Source organism: Cyanistes caeruleus, chromosome 27, assembly GCF_971803275.1.
Source record: "Cyanistes caeruleus chromosome 27, bCyaCae1.hap1.1, whole genome shotgun sequence".
Lineage (NCBI taxonomy): Eukaryota > Metazoa > Chordata > Aves > Passeriformes > Paridae > Cyanistes > Cyanistes caeruleus.
In genome coordinates, this window is record NC_141727.1 from 1,955,701 (window position 1) to 1,978,091 (window position 22,391).

General features: G+C 45.7%; 3 pseudogenes; 2 read left to right on the forward strand and 1 right to left on the reverse strand.

Moving 5' to 3' along the window:
• The first annotated feature begins 2,531 nt into the window (after positions 1 to 2,531).
• On the forward strand, positions 2,532 to 2,861 carry LOC111944610 (feather keratin Cos2-2 pseudogene; annotated as a pseudogene).
• Positions 2,862 to 8,479: 5,618 nt separating this feature from the next.
• Positions 8,480 to 8,809, reverse strand: LOC111944609 (feather keratin Cos1-1/Cos1-3/Cos2-1 pseudogene; annotated as a pseudogene).
• Positions 8,810 to 16,996: 8,187 nt separating this feature from the next.
• On the forward strand, positions 16,997 to 17,381 carry LOC111944604 (feather keratin Cos1-2 pseudogene; annotated as a pseudogene).
• The last annotated feature ends 5,010 nt before the right edge of the window (positions 17,382 to 22,391 follow it).

Consider the following 22,391-nt stretch of genomic DNA (forward strand, 5'->3'; position numbering starts at 1 on the left):
CCAAATATGTTGTCAAGTCATAAAGTACTACTCCATTATTCTTCACTCTGACACACAGAACTAAAATATTGACTAATACATATTAATCACTGATATAAGTAAGTGAGGAAGCATTAGGCCGCATTAATCTCTGGTATTTATAATAAGCACTGTCTGCTACAATAGTAAGCATTAACCATGAATATAGGAATCATACACTATGTGCTAAAGTCAAAAGAATTTTCTAATATCTGCCCCCACTGCTGCAAAGACTCCTTGAATAAATAGAACTGGTTTGTTAGCAAATCCCCCCTTTGAGACTTTAATATCATTTCTTTAAAGTGTGATAGCCAGTTGTTATGTTGACCTAGTCTGCACAGCAGTAAGCACTGAATTAAAGAACAAGTGTTTAAGGTCATGAGTACCACATCACATCACAATAAGTACAACAGATTGTTTTAACCATCCTAACCATCTGAAGCTGAGGAATGTTGTTCCACTCATGAAACCAGTCAAGCAAAATCTAGTCCTTCTGTCTCTCTATCACTTCTGGCTGGATTCTTTAGTTGTTTCTTTCTTTTCTATTAGTCCAGAGTTATTGGAAAGATTGAATCAACACATTCCTTTAAATTCCTCACATCCCTGATTATGTCTCAACACCAAGTAGTCAATTGTTGCTCGATTTTCAAAGACAACTTCTCTGACTTGTGTCATTTATGTACTTTGGGCTGTTAATGATTGTGGAGCATAATTTATATTTTTAACTAAAGCACACATGGTTCTCTTTATGGTGGGATAGTTCACCCCAACTCCAGGTGTTCAACAGTTCCAGTTCACTCTCACTGCACAGGGTCACTTGGGAATCACAACCCTCTGTCAACTGACAAGCTGAGCAGTTTTCTCTTTTGTGCTTCACATTGGTGAAATAGTTACTTGGTGAAATAGTAGAAGAGTTAATCTACCAGTGGCAATGAGCCCTCAAGAAATATTGGCCAGGCCATATGAGTAGGCCTCTCAGCCACACAGCAAAACCCATCTTATAGGTAACTTTGTGTGTTCCCAGGCATAGGAATTTTGTTCTGTGCTATTGCATTTTAAGGGAGGTTGTAGCTGTCTTAGATGTTAACACTCGGAGGAGCAATTGACAAATGTTACACATTGCTTTTCTCTGCACAGCCTGATTGTGGCAGACACTGATCCCAGCTTGTGAATCACCTCAGCCCTGCATGTCTGGACAGCAGCTGGGTCCTGCCAGGTACTGAAGGAGGTACAGATCTCATAAGGGTGTCATGTCTTGACCACACTCATGGACCAGATAATGGAGAGGAGGAGAAGGAAGGAATGAGGTCTTGAACTGTTACCCCCACAGTGAAGATTATTTTTCATGTTCACCACTGCCACTCTTTGCATCCAGGATCTCTCTGATGGCCACTGGCTGCAGAGTAGCCAGGGATGTCTTCATCAGCTGCAAGGGAAAGGACACAAAGTAAAATCCACTCAGGGACTCCCACCCACAGCTTCAATTCCTTTTTCACTGAACAGACTGGAAATGTTGGCACAGAATGAAGGACCAGGTAGGGATGCACAACATTAATGAGTCTACAGAAGAAAAGGAGGTGGCTCACGGAGAGAACCAGGGCCAGCCACTAACATGCAGTGGAGCTCCTGCAGGGTGGCCATCTGCCTCTCAAGATGAGGGAGAGAGGGCAACACATCCTCTCTAGACTGGCCTGGGGACACATAGAGAACAGAAGGTAAGAACAAGCAGAGTGGAAGGTGGAAAGAAATATCTGTCATGTCCCCTCATGTTGCAGTTCTTAGGTATGTGAAGAAGCACAAGACCAGTGCCCATTTCCTGACAACTTTGCCATAAACAACCCAATCAGAAATGACCAAAGTGACCATGACCTGCCCACAAGGGATGCCATCACCCCTTGATCAGAGCTTCTGTCTGTGCTGACATTTTCTGCCTCAGAAATCACTGACCTTCTCATCACAACAATTACAGAATTAGCCTTTCATATAGGAAAGCATATGGCAGAAGTCAGGAAATGAAAAAGCAGCAATGCAGGAAACCAGGGCACAGCTCCATTATTAGCTTGGATGGTTTGCATTTGCCATGAGCTTGTCACAAAATAATCACTTCCACAGAGGTTCTACAAGGCCTGAGGCAGAGCAGGACTGCTATAAAAGGCAGCCCAAGTCTCTGCTCTCTCATCCACTTCTCTCACCTCCTTCTCCTCAGGAATCCTCAGGTGAGTGGGAAACCTCTTCTCCTGCTGCTGCTTCAAGAGCAGCTCTTTCCTGGCTGTAGGTCTCAGCTGAGACGGGATTTGGGAGCACAGGGCTGGGAGCTGCTTCTGCTGGGAGAGGGCAGGGGAGACAAGGTCTGGGGCAGACAGAGAGAGGCTGGCACTTGGCTGAGGTGGCTCCTGGGCTTTGAGCTGGGTACTGCAATGTGGGCCAGGAGCTGCCTTGGCTGCAGGGTGTTTGGGTGCAGTGCTGCTCCTCATGTGTCCCCACTTTCTCCTTCTGCCTGCCCTCTGCACCAGGTGCACCTGTGACCCCGAGCCATGTCCTGCTGCAAGCCCTGCGACCCTTGCTGCCAGCCCTGCGGCCCCTGCCCGCTGGCCAGCAGCTGCAATGAGTGCTGTGTCAGGCAGTGCCAGAGCTCCCATGTCGTCATTGAGCCGCCTGCTGTGCTGGTGACCCTGCCCGGCCCCGTCCTCAGCTCCTTCCCACAGAACACCGCCGTGGGATCCTCCACCTCTGCTGCCGTTGGCAACATCCTCAGCTGTGGTGGAGTGCCCATCAGCTCCGGGGGCTTTGACATCTCCTGCATCACCAACTGCTATGGTGGCAGCAGATGTCGTCCCTGCTAAATCTGTTGGCAACATCCTTGGGCAAGAACCTCCACGACCTCAGGACCTGGTTCTAGGCAGGAGATAGAGCTCTGGGACATGGCAATTATAGTTTTGAGCCACTGTCCCCTTCTCCTCTCTCCTCTTTACCTCTTTCTTTAGCTATCTGTGTCTCCCCAAACCAACATGAGAGAACCTTTTGCCCTTCCTCTTCCTCCTTAGGGCAGATGGACACCCTGCAAGAACTCTTCTGCATCTTAGTGTATCTTCCGGGTGCTCTCTGTGAGGCACCTCCTTTTCATCTTTGCACTTAATAAAGCTGTTTTGCAACCAAGCCCTGGGCTCCAAATCCTCCTTCTTTCCATGGCTACTCTTCCAGTCAAGTCAAGCAAATAGTTGGAGAAAGCAAGTGTTGGGACTTCCTGGAGTGAATTTTACTTCATGCCTTTGGAGGTGTCAGAACCTTCCCTGGCTACCTCACAGAGAGAATGGTCATCAGGGAGACCCTGGCTTTGAAGGGTTCCAGCAATAGAGATGGGAAACAAAGTCCTGGGGACAGCCCATAACCTCAATCTCTGCCTTCTCCTCCACCCCATCACCTGGTCTACAGTCTGTGGTTAGCAGAGATGGTCAAAGACAGATGAGATATGTACCCCACACACTCCTTCATTACCTGGTGAGGCCCAGCTGTATTCCAGATATGTGAGGCTGAGGTGAATCACCACCTGGTATCAATATCTGCCATATTCAAGCTATGTAGTCACAGTCCCTATTCCTGTGAACCAAACACCCCCATGGGCTACTGCCTGGCTGGGCTGTTGGTCTTGCTTGGGCAGAGTTTTCTTCATTTTGGGGTTCTCTTTTTGTTTTTATTCCCTTGTCTCAGAGAAACTACAGATAGCAATTCTGAGCTTCCTGGAGGTGAATCCCACAGGTCCTGCCTGTCACCACAGGCAGCCACACTCCAGCAAGCTGGTCAAGATGGATTAGCCCCCGTTCCAAGAAAGAAGAATATGGAAACTGAGACTTTCTCTTTCATGGCAGCTTTCTGTGAAGGTGGGATCTTGGCTTTGAAGGTAGTTGCTTTGGATTTACAACTGTAGTCTCTTGTAAAGACTGCATTTCACAATTAGAAACTGTTTTGAAATGAACTTCAAAATCTTTGCCAGCAGCAAAAAAGCGAGCATATTCGTGGGGTCAGACTGCCCTGTGCTGGTGTGGACAGACCTGTCCTTTCCTCTCCACACTTGCACAGTGCAGAGCACAGCAACAGCAGCAGGGGAACCCCATGAAGGGCAGGAGGAAGTGGCAGCAGTGCAGACCCCACGTGTACTGTCAAGTCCATCAGCCATTAGAACTGCTCTAAAGGACCTTGCCTTTCCCAGTAGGATTTACAATTATCTTGTCCCTTTTCTCCTGGGACCACATGGTCACCTGCCATCTTGGAAGGAAAGGGTATGATGCTGTCTTTCCCTTGTCCCTCAAACCATGCAGCCACCTTGGGAAGCATATTTATGGAATTTCATGTCTCCATATTCCCATTGGTTTTGTTAGGTTCAGCAATTTTATATTTAGCAGTAATTTACCATTATTTTTTCCCTGTTCCGTTTGTTAGTAAACTGCCATTTTTTCACTAAATCTACTTTATTGGTGGAAAAGGATTGGTTAGAATTAAGAGAAGATGTTATAAATAGCTATGTAGTTATTGGCTTTTGCTATTATGTATCAGCTTTTGCAAATTATTATTAATCACAACAATTTTGATAGAGTACAGTTTGTTATCACTTTTAACTGCTTTTAATATAGTATAGTTCATCTGATTTCTGTGGCCAAATGCCTTGGGCCCTGTGTAGCTTGTATATTTTAGTGTGATAAGCATATATTATAGTTTAGGCTTAAGCAAAATACTGAAACAGAGGCTATGTGTTGTAATGACTTTTGCAGAAGCAGCTAATGATTTTATTTTTGTAACTAACTGACAATAGTGATAATAACTCAGATAAATTCGTGAAATAGCCGATGTTCATTTAAATAGCTAGAACTGTCTTCATGATTTGATAACACTGAAAGAACCATGCAGATAACATCGAAAGAAAGGACGTGAAGAGGACTTCTGCCACTGACCTTTTCAAATATCAATCATTATCGCTTTCTGAGACCACGAACAAGGAGTCGTGGTGAGGAGTAACATTCACCTTGTGAAGAAAAGGCATACACAATTCCCAGATATCACACCTATGCTATTGCACGTACTCAAAGAAGATGGGCCAGGGGTCAAACCAAGCTAAGGAATTCCTGGAACATGTAAAAAAACTCAAAATAATGTTTAAATATGTATAATCTTTGTTAATACATATTTAACCAATGCAATGAAAAAGTATATAAGAGGAGTTATTATAGTTAACCAGCATGCCTCTAGCAATGGCTATACATCCAGTGCTGCAAAGGTCCCTTTTATCCCTTATTAAACTTTAAAAATTTCAAAGAATGAGGCTCATTTCTCACAGAAGATTACTCATTTTAGAGTGCCCAGCTCATTAAATTATCTTAAATCAAGACAACCCCAGCCACTGAAATTTTCAAAACCTTCTCTGTTCCATTCTCCTTGGGACAATTGCAAATTTTCCCTTGTAACTTAACCAATTCTGTTGCAGACTGAAATATTACTGCTTACTCTGCCTCTTGATAAATGAATTTTGTCTTTACAAGCGGGCAGAGTTTGGGGTGAATGGAAGCGAAGGAGGGTTGGCTTTTCTGACTCAAACCCCTTCTCAGGGAGGTGGAATGAAATGGTATCAGGCTCAGGGAGTCCCACCTCCCTCTCTGCCTCCTCAGTTTTTACAGGTGGGTGGAGTTAAGGATGCAGGGAGGTTTTGGTTCTGCTGCATTAAACTCACAGGGGCTGAGGATTGTGACATCATGTTCAAGGAGGTCCACCTTTTCCTCAGGGCTGAAAAACGAATTCATTCTCAACACCTCCCCCAGCAGTGTTAATTTACAAATTACCAAAGAGCTCCAAAGCTCTTTGGTTTTGGACAAGTTTGTTTAACTGGTTTTTCAGGTTTTGGGCTAACTTCTTCTGGGCATTCCATTCTTGATCTGCCCTGAGGTGGGCGATTGTTTCAGCCCCCAAGGCAACTTGCAACACAATCAGGTCTTTCTGTTGCTGCTCCACAACATATTTGAGTTCAGCCTCCACCAGTATGGATACCAGTGGAGTATCTACAAAACTTGCTGAAATTTTTCCCCCATCTTTTGCCAAAGTACAAGTTTTCTCTTAAACTAACTGCAGATTTTTCCAGTTTTTCTTACTCCACATCCTTCTTTATGAGGCTGGACAAGGTTTATAAACTTTTAGCAATTCTATCATTAGAGAACAGGTCAGATCAGTATTTTCCCAGGATTCTATGACCTTTTTGCTGGAGAATTTGTTTCAACCAAAAATTATTTTCTCCTTTATTCTGCAAGGAGTATTTCTCTCTGTATAAAACACCTCTTCATCACCTCAAGAGTGTCCTGCTCATTCTGCCAATTGAAATGTAAGGCCCCCAAAATCTCATTCAGTGTGACACTTACATGGGCCTTGGTTTATCATGTACTCTGAGTTAGACACACAAGAGAAACACCAAGAAGATACTCTCAAGAGGTCACAAAAATCAAAAAACCTTTTACTGACAACTTTAGAAAATCAAAGAACTTTGGCAAAAATCTTTCAAGCAGCGTCCAATCAACACAAAACACTTCTCAAAGCATTAATTTAATCTGTTCAATTTAATAGACTCAAAGCCCATCTGATTTTAAATTACTCAAAATTCCAATGAAGGAATTAGAAGAAGAGGAAAGAGAGAAAGACAAAAAAGGAATAGAAAAGAACAATCACAGTACCATTTCTGGTTCCGATGGTGCTCAGCCTATGGAAATTCCAAAAACAGGGAGGGTCAAAATATGTTCTTGCCTTGTGTCTCAGGTTAAATACCCTTTGACTTCTCTGGGTTGTGGTGGAACTTCCAGACATCTGGCCAGGGGTTGCGGGGGTGGGGAGCATTGCCTCTGTTGGAAAATATATAAAGTATAAAATTTTTGTTTAATAACTTTAGTCAGTTTTCACAGAATCACAGAATCTAGATTGGAAAAGACCTTTGATATCATCACATCCAACCTATGTTTGCCTGTTGGAGTAAGAGGCACAGAAAATATTCCCTTATCTGTGCTGACAGACTGACATCCAAGAGAACACTGAGCTTAGCCTAAAGCCATGGAGAAAGCTTCTGGAACTACGTAGAGAAACTGAGAATGTGAGTGTGTGAATTAGATAGAATTGTATTAAATCACTGGGTGAAAAGTTTGGAGTTTGGAGTTTTAGTTATATTAGTATGTGAAATACAAGATGGAGGATTTGGGGCATTGTCTCTTCTTGTTCTTCTTCTTTCTTCATCTTCTTCCTCTAAGGGTTTTTGAGTAATAATGAGTGATTGGATGAAAGAGTACACAGTGCAGCGCACAGGTGTCGGGTCATTGGGTCACTAAAGAAAATAAGTTACTTGGCATTTGGTTATTGGGTAAATGGACACATAAAAGGCCTTGGAGAGATTCTTCGCCCCTCCATTTTGCACCTTGCTACCCTAGTGTATATAACTCCTTGTACTCAGTAAATACGTAATATCGATAAGAAAGGAAGACTAAACAAATAAACAACTGAGCCCAAACACAAGAAAACAAGTCTTTCTCCCTCTTCTCCCCCCAAGGAAAAGAAGCAAAAGAACCAAACCACCAGTGTCCCACTCTGACATTTGCAACATTTTCGGGGAAGAGAACTGAAGTTTCTTTAAAGGGTATTGTTCCACTAAGTGAGGCCTGATGAGCTGAACATCCCAACAGACTAGGAACTGCACAGAAGATACACGAAAGATAATGACTATCAATGGCCATTAATGGACCATCAACTCCAAACAACACCCCTGGCATGGTCTGAGACATCTGGTCTGAGAAAGGAGAGACAAGAACGAGGATCTAATTAGCATCAGAGGCGAAGGCGAAGAGATCGGTAACAAATAGGAAACCAAATACTAAGAACTGCATAACTTGAGACTGATCAACACTGAACCAATGAATCTCTATGGGTCCCAGGAATTGTTTTTCTCTTCTCCATTCCTGACACCCTTTGGAGCCAGTCTCCCTAATGGCCTTGGCTGCTGAGAAGCCATGGATGACTTTGTCATCTCCAAGGGAAAAAACACAAAGGAAAGTCCCATCATTTGCTTTCTCCAGCTATTTTCCCTGAGCAGACTGGAAGAGTTGTCACAGAATGAAGGAGGACTCAGATGACCATACATGGATGCAAAACAGCTTTATTGAGTGTAGAGGAAAAAAATACTCAGAGTGGCTCAGAGAGGGCACCAGGAGGAGCCACTAAGATGCAGTGGGGCTGTCCCTCTGCTTGGCCTGCAGAGGGAAGGGAGAGAAACAGGGGTCCACTGAACTGGCTTCAGAAGACATGGACAGCAAAAGAAGAAGCAAAAGGAGAGAAGGAGGGAACAATGGCTGGAAACTCTAATTACAATGTCCCAAAGCTCTATCTCCTGCTCAGAACCAAGTCCTAAGGTTGTGAAAGTTCTTGCGCGAGGGTGTTGCCAGCAGAATTAGCAGGGACGACATCTGTTGCCACCAAAGCAGTTGGTGATGCAGGAGATGTCAAAGCCCCCAGAGCTGATGGGCACTCCACCACAGCTGAGGATGTTGCCAACAGCAGCAGAGGTTGAAGATCCCACGGCGGTGTTCTGTGGGAAGGAGCTGAGGATGGGGCCGGGCAGGGTCACCAGCACAGCAGGCGGCTCAATGACGACATGGGAGCTCTGGCACTGCCTGACACAGCACTCATTGCAGCTGTTGGCCAGTGGGCAAGGGCCGCAGGGCTGGCAGCAAGGGTCACAGGGCTTGCAGCAGGACATGGCTCGGGGTCACAGGTGCACCTGGCACAGAGGGCAGGCAGGAGAAGAAAGTGGGGACACATGAGAAGCAGCACTGCACCCAAACACCCTGCAGCCAAGGCAGCTCCTGACCCACATTGCAGTGCCCAGCTCAAAGCCCAGGAGCCACCTCAGCCAAGTGCCAGCCTCTCACTGTCTGCACAAGACCTTGTCTCCCCTGCCCTCTCCCAGCAGAAGCAGCTCCCAGCCCTGTGCTCCCAAATCCCGTCTCAGCTGAGACCTACAGCCAGGAAAGAGCTGCTCTGGAAGCAGCAGGAGCAGGATCTTCGCACTCACCTGAGGATTCCTGAGGAGAAGGAGGTGAGAGAAGTGGATGAGAGAGCAGAGACTTGGGCTGCCTTTTATAGCAGTCCTGCCCTGCCTCAGGCCCAGAGGCACCTTTGTGGAAGGCATAATTTTCTGACCAGCTCATGTCAAATGCAAACTATCCCAGCTAATGGTAGGGGCTGTGTCCTGGTTTCCTGCATTGCTGCCTTTTCATTTCCTAGTGCTTTCCACGTGTTTTCTTTTATGCAAACTTATGTAAGTGTCAAGATGAGAGGTTCACGAACTTGAGGGCAGAAAGACATCAGCACAGGCACAATGCTGAGATCAAGGGCTAGCAGCATCCCCTGTGGGCAGGTGTTGTGAACCTGTTTCATGCCTATAGATTTTTTTTGTCCAAGTTGTCAGCAAAGGGGCACCACTTCTGTGCTTCTCACCTGCATGCCCAAGGTCTCTAATGTTTGGGCACGTGACAGAGATTCAGGTTCCTATTTCCTTTTTCCACTTTTCTCTTTCTTTTGTTGTTATTATCTCCCCAGGTCAGTCTAATGGAGACATATTGCCCTCCCTCCTTTCACAGGAGAGGCTGACGGACAACCTGCAGGATCTCCACTGCATCTTAGTGGTTGCCCCTGATACTCCCTGTAAGAACTATTCCAGTCTGCTCAAGGAAAAAGATGGAGGAAGAAGAGTGTAGGAGTACCTGCAGTGGATTTTACTTTGTGCCCTTTTCCTTGGAGCTGATGAAGACGACCACTGCTACCCTGCAGCCAATGGCAATTAGACTAACAGTCCAAAATACACTGGCAGTGGAGATAGAAAACAACAGTGCCTGGGAACAGCCCACGATTTCATCTCTTTTTCTCTGTTCCATTGCCTGGTGTACATGGCCAACAAACAGGAACAGATATGTCCCTCATACCTCCTTTAGCAAATGGCTGAAGGGCCCAGCAGCTGTTGTTATATTCAGTTCTTAGACATTTCACAAGTTGGAATTGGTATCTATCATGCTCAAGCTATGCAAGTGTCACGGTTTGGCACTGGCCCAGCACCAGGCACCCACAAGAGTGGCTTGCTCACCCTCCCCTGCTACAGCTTGGCAGCGGAGAGGGAAAAAAATGAGTGACAAAAGAATCAGAAGAAAACACTTCAAGGGAAAAACAGGCTCAACTTAGAGTTGCAAAGTGACTTTACTACTATCAGAATCAGAGGAGGATAATGAGAAGTAAAATAAGCCCTTAAAACACCTTTCCCCCTGCCCCACCTCCCGCCCCCCCACCCCCCCCCCCCCGCCCCAACCCCAGCCTCTCCCTCCTTCCTACCAACAGTGCAGAGAGACAGGGCATGGGGGTCTTTGGGTCAGTTCATCACCGAGATTTTTCTTTCCACTGCTCCTGGAGAGGAGTCCTGCCCCTGTGAGGCCATGCGGTCTCTCCCATGGGAGACTGTTCTCCATTAATTTCTCCAGCGTGGGTCCACTCTCACAAGCAGCTCCTACCACACCTGCTGCAATGGAGTCTCTCCCACAGACACACAGTCCTCCCAAAACTGCTACAAAGTGGGTCTCTCTTCCTACGGGGTGCAGTCCTCCATAGATAGGCTTCTCCAGCCTGGAAGCAGGGGCTTCCTCTCTCCACCAGGTCTTCCACTGGATCACAGCTTCCTCCAGGCATCCACCCACTCCAGCATGGGCACTTCCCCCATGGGCTGTGGGTGGATCTCTGCATCCCCCATGGATCCCCATGGCCTCACAGGGGCAGGACTCCTCACCAAGGTCTTCACCAGGCTCTGCAGAGGAATCTCAGCTACAGCGCCTGGAGCACCTCCTCTCCTTCCTTCTCCCCTGACCTTGGTGTCTCCATGTTGTTTTCCCTCACATGTTCTCACATCCTCCTCTTGTCTACGAGGAGAAAAACTGTGTGACTTTATTTTTATTTTCTTCAATACGTCATCACAAAGGCATTACCAACTGTCACACTGTATTAGGAATGGTGAAGTGACAACATAGACTCTCTAGCTTTGGTTGCAAAAAATAGCAAGTTTTATTCTTCCAGATTGTATTTTATAGACAGTTCTGAGAAGGTCTGAGAAGGTCCTAGAAGGTAAAACTCCCATTTGTCATGAAACTAACACATCACCATCACTGGAGAGCTAGGAACACCACCCCTTGACCATTTCTTACAAATAAACAACAAGGTAACAAGCAACACCTGAAAAGGTTGTTTTTCCTTCTCTAAGGGTTGTTTGGATTCCTTCTTATGATTTCTCAGGCCAGAGTGAGAAATTTCTGGGACTTAGTTTCACACAGGCTCAAGCTAATGCCTGAAGCCTAAAAATCTCTCATTTGACCATTGTCAGTTCCCACTGACCTATCTCATTGGCCCAGTCTTTACCAGCAGCATGTCCATCTTCAGAGTCATTAGGAATTGGCTCTTCCTATGTCCAGAAACCAAGGCTTCATCTGCTCCTAGTGAGACCCAAGCACTGGTCTCGGTTGCCACCACTCAAATCATCTCCAGTTCCTCTTCACTCAGTGTGACCCCCACAGACAGCCCCTCCATGTGGGTCCTTGTGATGAAAAACTCTCAGTGTTCTTGGTAGGTCTCATTTAGTTACTAAAATATTGTGATGAAGTCCAAGCTCTCACATCCCTGCCCTGGAGCCATCAGAGCCTCTGGACGATTCTGGAGTGTTGCCCTGAAAATTCAGACTTTTGATCTTGTTTACATAATTTCTAAGAGCTTTCCCAAGACAGTGACTGCAAACATAGATATGTATACATTCTTTCTGATACACGTCTTTTGATGGACGTCTCGCACGACCAGTGTGATTGGAAAGGTGGTAACCTAACTATCCAATCCCTGGTCATTGTTGAGAATCTATAAATATTGAAGTTGTAAAAATAAAACCAGTTTTTTCCTTGTCAAACGGGAGCTGTGTCTGTGTGAATCATTGTGTGTCCTACAGCGACACTGGAGTGCTTGGACCAGGACACTTCCAATGTGATGAAGGACCTGGGCAGTTGCTGCAAAGTTGCATTCTGCATCTTCTGTCACCTCCAGGAGCTTCTCGCTTCCTGAGTAAATACAAATCAAGACTGGAAGAGAGGGGTAAAAGGAAGATGTGAAGTGTTGGCATGCACGTTGCATTACATATGCCAGGCAGCAAACAGCCTTGAGCCCCATCTGGAGTACTGTCTCTAGGTCTGGGACCCCTAACACAGCAGATCCCCAACACAGGGAGGATGTGGAACTGCTGGAAGGAGTCCAGAAGAGGCCCATGAAGAGGATGAGAGGGCTGGAGCACCTCTGTTAAGAAGACAGGTTTAGAGGGTTAGGGTTGTTCAACCTGAAGAAGAAAGCTCTGGAAAGATCCTTTTACACCTTCCAGTACCTAAACAACTTCTAAAATAAAGCTGGAGAGGGACCCTTTTCAAGGTCATGTAGTCATAGGATAAAGGGAAATTGCTTTAGACTGAAGGAAGGTAATTTTAAAAGAAATATTAAGAAGAAATTCTTTACTGTGAAGTTCATGAGACACTGGAACACCACCTTTTCCCTTAGGCAGTAAGCCCAGACCTTTATGCAAAATGAATTTTTGTCTCTGATCTCTGGGTGCATGGGGAAAACTGGGATGTCAGGGGAGAACTGAGCCCCTTTTCCCTAGCTCAGCCTCGCGCAGAAGGGCCTCCTGCTTGCGTGTCAAGACAGGAGAGCTGTACCATGCCCTCCTAGCTTCCACCTCACATGAAGCTCATGGGGAATCTCAGAAATTTGGGATTATAAAGATAGCTGAGATATTCTGGACTGTCCTGTCTGGGAAACATGAAGAGTGGATGGCCAGAAGACAAAGACAGTGAGGGATGGATGATTAGGAAAAGGTGTAAACCTGCCACTGGTACCCAGGTAGGCAGGTACAAGAGCCAATTAACCTCATTGCCAAGAGTATCACCAAATGGGAGGAAAGAAATTTATCCATCACCCACTTGATGCAAATAGGCAGACACTTTGTTGGGGGTGCCTGGAACACTGGGGCTAGCATGTTCCACTTAAAAAACAAAACCCATCCATTTTATAAACTTTTTTCTGCTGAATCATCATTACATAAGTTCTTTTACTTATGTAGATTATGCATATTATGCCCACTCTTAAATTTAATCTTTACATTGATCAGTTCCAATAGTCAATAACTTTATCAATATTCTTATCCTAAAACAGTCATTGCTATCTACTAAAGTCTACTGATTGGAATCATTGATATTAGAATCAAGATGGGGAGGGTAGTGGGTTTCCAAGCAGCACAGCTAGTGAGCATAATGGTCTCCACAGTTTCTTGACAAAACCTAAGGGTCCACTAATTTCTTGCTGAGGTTTCTATGGTTGCACATTTTAAACACAGCACTCCTAGTATCTCAATACCTTATTCTTCACGATTTTCTACTTATAATCATAGCTAACCCTTTTTATATCATAGAATTGATTATTTGATCAAAACATTCATAACAAGGGGAAAAGCAGTAGGAGAAGACTGTTCTGGCTGGGACAAACAGGAAGCAGAAAACATAGAAGGTTAAATATTCAATGAATATTTGAAGGAAAGGAAAAATATTCAATGCATTTCTAATTCCCATAATGAATGTAAAACCAGAAAGACTCTGGCTGGCTTCCAGATGGTTGCCCCCTCCCTTTCCTTCCTCTATGGGTCAGAAGCAAAAGTAAGGTGGAAATGGTCACAGTTCAAGATGAAGACAGAAGGGTTGAATATCAATAACCGCCATGGGCAGTGCAGACTTGACTTGGGGAATATTCATTTAACTTATTGCCAGTTAAAAATAGAGCAGGATGGTGAGAAACAACCAAAAAAAAAACACCCCACCTTCACTCCATCTTCATCTCTATTTCACAGCATCAACTTCCCTCTTTTATTCATGATTCTTCTGTTTGCTCCACCCCAAAGCAGTGCAGCGAGATGCAGAATGTGGGGTTGTGGTCTGTACACAACTCTTCCTTCCTGTCACTGTTTCCACCCCTCATTTTTAATGTGCTCAAGCGTGAGCCCTTCCCATAGGCTGCAAACTATCAAGATTGGCTCCCATGTGCATCCTGTCCATGGGCTTCAGTTGTACCAGCTTGAGTCCTCCAAGGGCCACCATTTTGCCAGGATCCTGCTTTAGCATGATCTCTGCACAGACCACAGTTCCTACAGGATCCATCTACCTGCTCTAGCATGGCATTATCCATGGGCTTCTCTGTGGATATCTGACGCACCATGGTCTCTTCCATGGGCTACCTGGGACCCTCTGCACCATTGCCTGCAGCAACTTCTCCTCCTCCCCTTTTTCTGATCTTGGTGTCTCACATTTTTTGGGTCATCCCTCACTTCTAGTGGAGTGTCCTGCCCTTTCCTGAATGTGCTTCCATGGAGACACCACCAGCATTGCTAATTTCTTCATGTGGGGCAACAGTGCATCCATTTAGGAGGTAACTGAAACAGACTCTGTTATGTGTGGCTGTCCCTGGATTCTTCTTACAATGACCACCCCTTCAATCTTCCTTCCCCACTACCAAACCTTCTCAAGAAAAATGGTATTATTAGTCACACTTAAAGATTTGGAAGAAATGCTCCAAAAAACCCAGCCATCTAATGTCCTTTCTAAATCCTACAGGAAATGAAACAGGTGCAGTTTATTAAGACCATTTCCTTAATATTATTATTGTCAGATATTTACTCATATATTTATAGAATCACAGAATATCCTAAGTTGGAAGGGACCCATCAGGATCATCAAATCCAACACCTGGCCCTGCACAGACACCCCAACAATGCCACGCTGTGACTGAGAACATTGTCCAAATGCTCTTTGAGCTCTGTCAGCCTTAGGGGTTGTGACCATTCCCTGGGGAGCCCATTCAGTGCCTGAGCACTCTCTAGGGGAAGAACCTTTTCCTAACAGCCAACCTGAACTTCCCCTGACACAACTTCACACTTTTCCCTTGAGTCCTGTCCCTGGTCACCAGACAGAAGAGATCAGTATTTGCCCCTCCACAAGTCATAGATTGCACTGAGGTCTCCCCTCAGCTTCCCCTTATCCAGACTGAATGAACCAAGTGACCTCAGTGACTCCTCATACAGCTTCCTCTCTAGAGCCTTCACCACCTTTGTGTCCCTCCTTTGGACACTTTCTAATAGCTTAATATTTTTCTTATATTGTGGTGCCCAAAACTGCCCCAGAACTCAGGGTGATGCCGTCCCAGTCCTGAGCAGAGTGGGACAATGCCCTCTATTGCCCAGCTGGCAATGTTGGGCCTGATGGCCCCCAGGACATGGTTGGCCCTCCTGGCTGCCAGGGAGCTGCTGACTCATATCCAGCTTGCCATAAACCAGGACCCCCAAGTCCCTTTCCTCGTCTCTGATCTCCAGCCTCTCTGTCCCCAGTCTGCCTGTACATCCAGGGTTGCCCAGTCCCAGGCACTTGCCCTTGTTGAACTTCATATGGTTGGTGATTGCCTACCTCTAATTTGTTGAGGTCTCTTTGCAGAGCCTCTCTGCTTTGAGGCAGTTGACAGCTCCTCCCAGTTTTGTATACTCTGAGAACTTATTACTTGTTCAAGTCCTGCATCCACATTGTTCATGGAGATGTTGAAGAAGATTGACCTTAAAAGTGAGGAACCTCACTGGAGACCAGCTGCCAGTCTGATGTCACCCCATCACTGTCACCCTTTGTACCTGACCCATGAGCCAGTTGCTCACCAATCACACAATGTATTTATCCAGCTGTGTCCTGGACATTTTGTCCAGACGGATCCTGTGAGAATTGGTATCAAAAACATAGAAATACGAAAAAGATTGCATCAGTTGGCTACCATTCAGCAGCTAGGTAGGTTACCTTGTTGTGAAAGGAAATCAGATTTGACAAGCAGGGCTTTCCACTCATGAACTCACACTGGTTGTGAAAAATGACTGCTTGTTAATCTTGTGTTTTTTTAATATCTCACAGAATAATCTCACTAATTTGACTAGGGAGTTTACTACAAGCCTAGACTGACACACGTATGGTCACACATGCCTTCATGGAACAAACAAAAAACTGTACATTCAAATAAGGTCAGGAAATGTCATTAGCTGACAACTCTGTTGTGGAGATGCAGCATGTCCCCTCACAGCGAAGTTCTTGGGCACGTGGGAGAGAAGCACAAGAGCAGTGTCCATTTTCTGATGACTTTGCCACAGACAAGACCACAGGAATGACACAGGTAAATATCACCTGCCCACAGGGGATGCCAATGACAATTAATCTGAGACTTCTGCCTGTGCTGACGTCTTTTGGCCTTGGAAATCCTTGATGCTCTCATCCAAGCACTTACAGAAAGAGATCTTCATATAGGAAAGCACGCGGAATCAGACAGGAAATGAAAAGGCAGCAGTGCAGGAAAACAGGACACACCCCCATTATTAGCTGGGATAGTTTGCATTTGACATGAGCTGGTCAGAAAATTATGCCTTCCACAAAGGTGCCTCTGGGCCTGAGGCAGGGCAGGACTGCTATAAAAGGCAGCCCAAGTCTCTGCTCTCTCATCCACTTCTCTCACCTCCTTCTCCTCAGGAATCCTCAGGTGAGTGCAAAGATCCTGCTCCTGCTGCTTCAAGAGCAGCTTTCCTGGCTGTAGGTCTCACCTGAGACGGGATTTGGGAGCACAGGGCTGGGAGCTGCTTCTGCTGGGAGAGGGCAAGGGAGACAAGGTCTTGTGCAGACAGTGAGAGGCTGGCACTTGGCTGAGGTGGCTCCTGGGCTTTGAGCTGGGCACTGCAATGTGGGCCAGGAGCTGCCTTGGCTGCAGGGTGTTTGGGTGCAGTGCTGCTTCTCATGTGTCCCCACTTTCTCCTTCTGCCTGCCCTCTATGCCAGGTGCACCTGTGACCCCGAGCCATGTCCTGCTGCAAGCCCTGCGACCCTTGCTGCCAGCCCTGCGGCCCCTGCCCGCTGGCCAACAGCTGCAATGAGTGCTGTGTCAGGCAGTGCCAGGATTCCCACGTGGCCATTCAGCCCTCGCCCGTGGTGGTGACCCTGCCCGGCCCCATCCTCAGCTCCTTCCCTCAGAACACCGCCGTGGGATCCTCCACCTCCGCTGCCGTTGGCAACATCCTCAGCTGTGGTGGAGTGCCCATCAACTCTGGAGGCTTTGACCTCTCCTGCATCACCAACTGCTATGGTGGCAACAGATGTCGTCCCTGCTAAAGCTGTCTAAAGTCTTTAGGCAGGAGGTTCCAACATCTCAGAACCTGGCTCTGGGAGGAAATAGTACTTTAAGACATGGTATTTAGTATTTGAGCCATTGTCCCCTTTAAGTACTTTTTGTATTTCCTTTTCTTTCTGTGTTTCCCTCAGCCAGCCTAAGAGGACGTGTTGCTCTCCCTCTTTTGGGCAGGCAGGTGGACACCCTGCAGGAGTTCCACTGCATCTCTGTGGCTGCTCGTGGTGTTCTCTGTGAGCCACCTCTGTTTCTACCTTACATTCATTAAAGCTGTGCATCCAAACCTTGGCCTCTAAGTTGTCCTTCTTTCCATGGCAACTCTTCCAGTCTTTTCAGGGTAGAAGGTGGAGGAGAAGAGCGGGGACTCCCACTCTTTCTGCCGTTTCTATTGGAGTTGATGAAGAACATCCCTGATTACTCCACAGCCAATGGCAAACAGGGAAACGATGGCTCCAAGGGGTGTCAGGAATGAGGAAACAGCAGTGTCTGGGAACAGCTTACAGCCTCATCTCTTCCTTCTTCTCCCCTGCATTACCCAGTCGAGGGCAAATGAGCAGAACATGTGGTCAAAGGCAGATGAGACAGGTACCTCACAGTCAAAAGGAATGGCAAAATTCAGTGTCTGAATAAAGTAAGAAAATTTTATTAGTATATGACATACTTAGTCTACACTAATTTATAATTATAATTGTAATTGATATGTTATAGTAGTCCCAGACCTCCTACATAAGCACATGGCAGTGGACTTCGGATTAGGTGGCTTAGTGAAAGGGAAGAGAGAAATTAAAGAGGTAGACATTAAATAATGAGGAAAAGACAGAAAGAAAGAGGGGGAAAGAGAGGGAAAGAGAGGGAAAGAGAGCAGTAAAGAAAGAGAACTAGAGAGAAAAAGAAGTCCTGCTACCATCATCAATCCAGCAGGTGAGATGTCATTCCTCAGATGTCAGTCAGATAGATGGTTTCAGCATCTATCCATCACATCCATCTGTGCCAGTCCAGTCCACTGGATATCCAAGATCCTAATGGCAGTGGCCAGTTTTGGGGTGGTTTCTCTACCCCAAAGACAGGTTCCTCACTTTCTATGCAAAGGAGTTCTCATGCACAGTCTGTTCTTTCTGACCTTTCTGGAAATGGGTTGGAGGCTTCAGGGGTCTTTGGTGACCTTGATCCCTCCCCTACAGTCCATGTACATTTTGCAACCTCATTTGTTTCCTCGTGCTATCCTGTATTGTGCTTCTCTTCAGGAACTACATCAAGGTTGTTTGTTCCAGAAAAGTGCTGTCCTACCTCTTATGGCCCCTTCTGCAGCCACATCCTGTTTTTTCTCACATCATCTTCAGGAAGTCCTGAAGGCACAGCAAAATAACAGCTCAGGCACACAATGCCCCATGGACTTTGTTTAGTTCTCCCTATGCTCTTCCTGCCCAGAGTTCATGGTTCAGACACCATCTGTGTCCATCTCACTGAGCACTGGTGTAGGAGCATTAGAAGATGAGGGGCTCTCGTGCATGTCTCAAACCCACAGCTTGATGGCTGTGGAGCCACCTGAGGGTTCTTGGTAAGAAGACGCTGTGAGAACAAATGGGATGTGGCTAGATAAGTGGCCATGTGGAGGTAGGACAGCACTTTTCCAGGACAAATGTCCTTGTTCTGCTTGGATACTCCATCAGATGAGTCAATGCTCAAGCCAGGACTGGTGATCTATCTTCCTTTCTTTCTCTCATTTAATGCCTCTCTCTTGCTTTTCTTTCACTCTACTATATATTGACAATTGTCTTTGTTTAAAACTCAGGTGTCTGCCAAGGAAGGCAGGAACCTTCAAGAAATGGAGAATATGAAACCCTTCCCTCTGAATTATTATAACTTTCAAATTATGGGGCTTTGAGATAAAGAAATGGGAAAAGGAACAACAGTTCTTTACTGGTCTGTATAACAACTCAAACACCCCGGCAGCAGCACCAAACAGAACCAGACACCAGGGCCAGCCTTGTCTCGGCCGCAGGCGCTTTCCCCTTGGCTGCAGTTCTGGGCACGGCCGGCAGGGGCGCTGGTGGCTCCCGGCCGGGCAGGGTGGGTGCGGTGATTCCCCCGCGCCTGCAGGGGGCGCTGTGGGGAGGGCTCGGCCGCGTCTCCCTCAGGCAGTGATGGCGGCTCAGGCGATAGAGGAGAGGGGAGGTGGCTCCCTTTGCAAAACTCTCGGGGAGCAGCCGGTCTCAGTGCCACCATGGGTGGTGAAATGTGCTGTAGCAGGAGCTGCAGAGTGGTGAGCTGGAACTGCAGAGGTGAGCAGCCTCAGGGAGGCAAACGAAGCATAGTAAAAAACCCCAAAGCTGTAGCAGGAGTAGCGGGGGTCAAGGTGGATGTGGGGAGTCAAAATAAAATGTAGCAAAAACTTCCAAAGTAGGGGCAGAAAATGGCAGGGCTGGGCAGCCCCAGAAGTAGAGAAGATAGAGAGGGGGTGGTTTTGTATTTTCCCTGTGCTTAGGCATTTATAGGGTGGCAGCAAACCAGGAGAAAAGACTCAATCACACTCCTAATATAATTCTCCTTTCTGGCTCCAGGAAGAACTGAAGAGAGTCATACAGTTTATTTCAGGCAATTGATTGCCTTTAACTGCTGCTGTGCTAAATTCTGCAGAACTGGTAACTCAAATTTAGAGAGTCTCCCACTCGTGTGTAGCAACCCTGGATGTAAAATAAATGGGTTTTTTTATGATGCCATGCCAGGAACATAGCAAGGCTCATTTTGCAATTGCCTGGAAGAGTAGACAATACACCTTTATCTGACTCTTACAAGAGTATAAACACTTCCGCATGATTGTACAGGCTGTGCTTGCCAAACTTTTAAAGACAGTCTCACTTTCTCTGGACATGCAATGATGTAATATTCTAATTGCAGGAGATACCAGCACCAGCAGCCCCTCTGAAAAGGTAAGCAAAGCAGCAACAGTAGTGTGGCGAGCAGTTAATGAACTAGAAATTGAGACTACACCTGAGGAATGTCAAGGCCAAACTGGCCCTGGTGGACCAATGACATTTTTATTTCTCGACTCAAGTGCATTAAAGAGACAGAACACAGACCCTCTGAGTAGGAAAATGTACTTCTGTCATTATTCCAAGCTGTTATACACCCTGAGAACTAAGGGGTAACCTGTCTGAGCCAACTCTGCTGAGACTTGTAGTGTTTTATATTTCCAGGAACATTACCGGGAATTTTGCCAGCATGTCCCATTGAAGATTGAGTTACTTATCAAAGAACTCCTTATCATTTTGGTAGGAGCAATCATTGCCAGGAGGAACTAAATTTGGATCACACATCAACAAACTCAACCCACAGGGCTGAAACCTTCACTTCTTTTGTTTATGCTAATCAATATGGTAAGCATCTGCATTCTGCACTACACATACTTCTCTCTTGTGGCTGCAGTTTACTGGGGCAACAATTACAAAGGAAGGTGACAGTCAAAAGGTAACCTAGGATAATAAAAAGGGAATTCCACTCCTAGCAACTAGATAATAGTAGCAAGTATTAATTTTCCTTTATGATCCCACAAACCATAAACCACACTTCTTGTTTCAACAGTGCACGGTGCTTCAGTATATACCATGTACCCAATCATTGTGTCTGCATTAAATCCCAATGGAGATGCACTCTAGTCCCTAGAGTACAGAGTATGGTCCTGATGGAATGGATGTGCTTGTGCAAGAACCCCTTGTGACTTTGTATTTGTAGACAACATTATTGTACATACAAGTACCCTAATATTTTTGCTTGTAACTTTGTTGACATTATGGGATATGATTTTAGTTATTCAGCTCCTGTTATGTCTTACCAATTGTTATGATTTAATTATACACTGACTTATGACCAGCAACCTATTCCTACTGAATGAATCTCACTTGGATGTGAAAAATGCTATTGAAGGAAGCTTGGGAAAACAGACAGAAAATTTTGATTACCATTCATCCTGATGGAGAAAAATCCACTGGGTGATGGAAAATTCAAAGAAAGACAGAGGACATCTTTGTTGGGACATTTAAACTGGGTAGTCACCAAGAGCAACTGAAGCTCCTAATAACACATTGTACCCTGTGATTGTCCTTCTGATGTTAATATTTTTGTCTTTTATTTTTGTAATAAGATTGTATATTAAAATGTAGGGGATTGTAAAGATACTAACCTCCAAATTCAGAGACAGCTTATAGAGCTTTTCTATTTTCTCTCTCTCTCTAGTTCTCCTTTTTCAGTCCAAGTCCATACTGATGTTTGAGCCACCGGTGATAAGATGATAAGATGATAAAATGCTAAGATGATGTCTCAAACACCAATAACCAGATATCCATGGAGCCAACCAAGGACTGTTGATAAGAAGGCACTGTGAGAAAAAACAGGCTGTGGCTGAAGAAGAGGCCATACAGAGGTAGGCAGCCCATTTTTGCAACAAGCGTCCTTGTTCTCTCTCCTGGAGACAAGTACAACACAGTATGGTGCAAACACAGGAGTGAGGTCACAAAGTGAGCGTGGACTGCCAGCCAAAGGTTGACCCAGCAGCAGTGAGCACTGGTTTGGTCAAAGGCCTCATCCAGGTGATGCCTTAAGTTTTAGCTTTCATATTTTTCAGATTATGTGCTGCCCAGGTGTGTAGTTCTGAGCTTCATATTAAGTGTTATTAAGCTCTCTTCACAGAATAAGGAGACAAAACAATCCTTTTTCAGCTTGAGACCAAGGACAACTGTTACAAGTTTCAGGCCCAAAAGCATAGACAACAGTGGACTGTAGAGGGAAAACAAGAAGGATGGGACTTTATAATCTGAAGCTGTAATTGGACAATTAATCCCAATATGCAAAGGACCAAAATTTATGACAGTATGAGACCTCGTGACCGGTCATCAGTTTTGTGACTATTTTGGGTTCCTCTTCAGTATAGCCCTGGCCAGACTCTCGTACTGCCCAACATGTATCCATTAATGCCTTTTAATGAATACCTACTTTATTCTTTAACTCTGTCTAGCCTCTGTTCAAGGTCAGCCTCTCAAGGCATCACAGGAA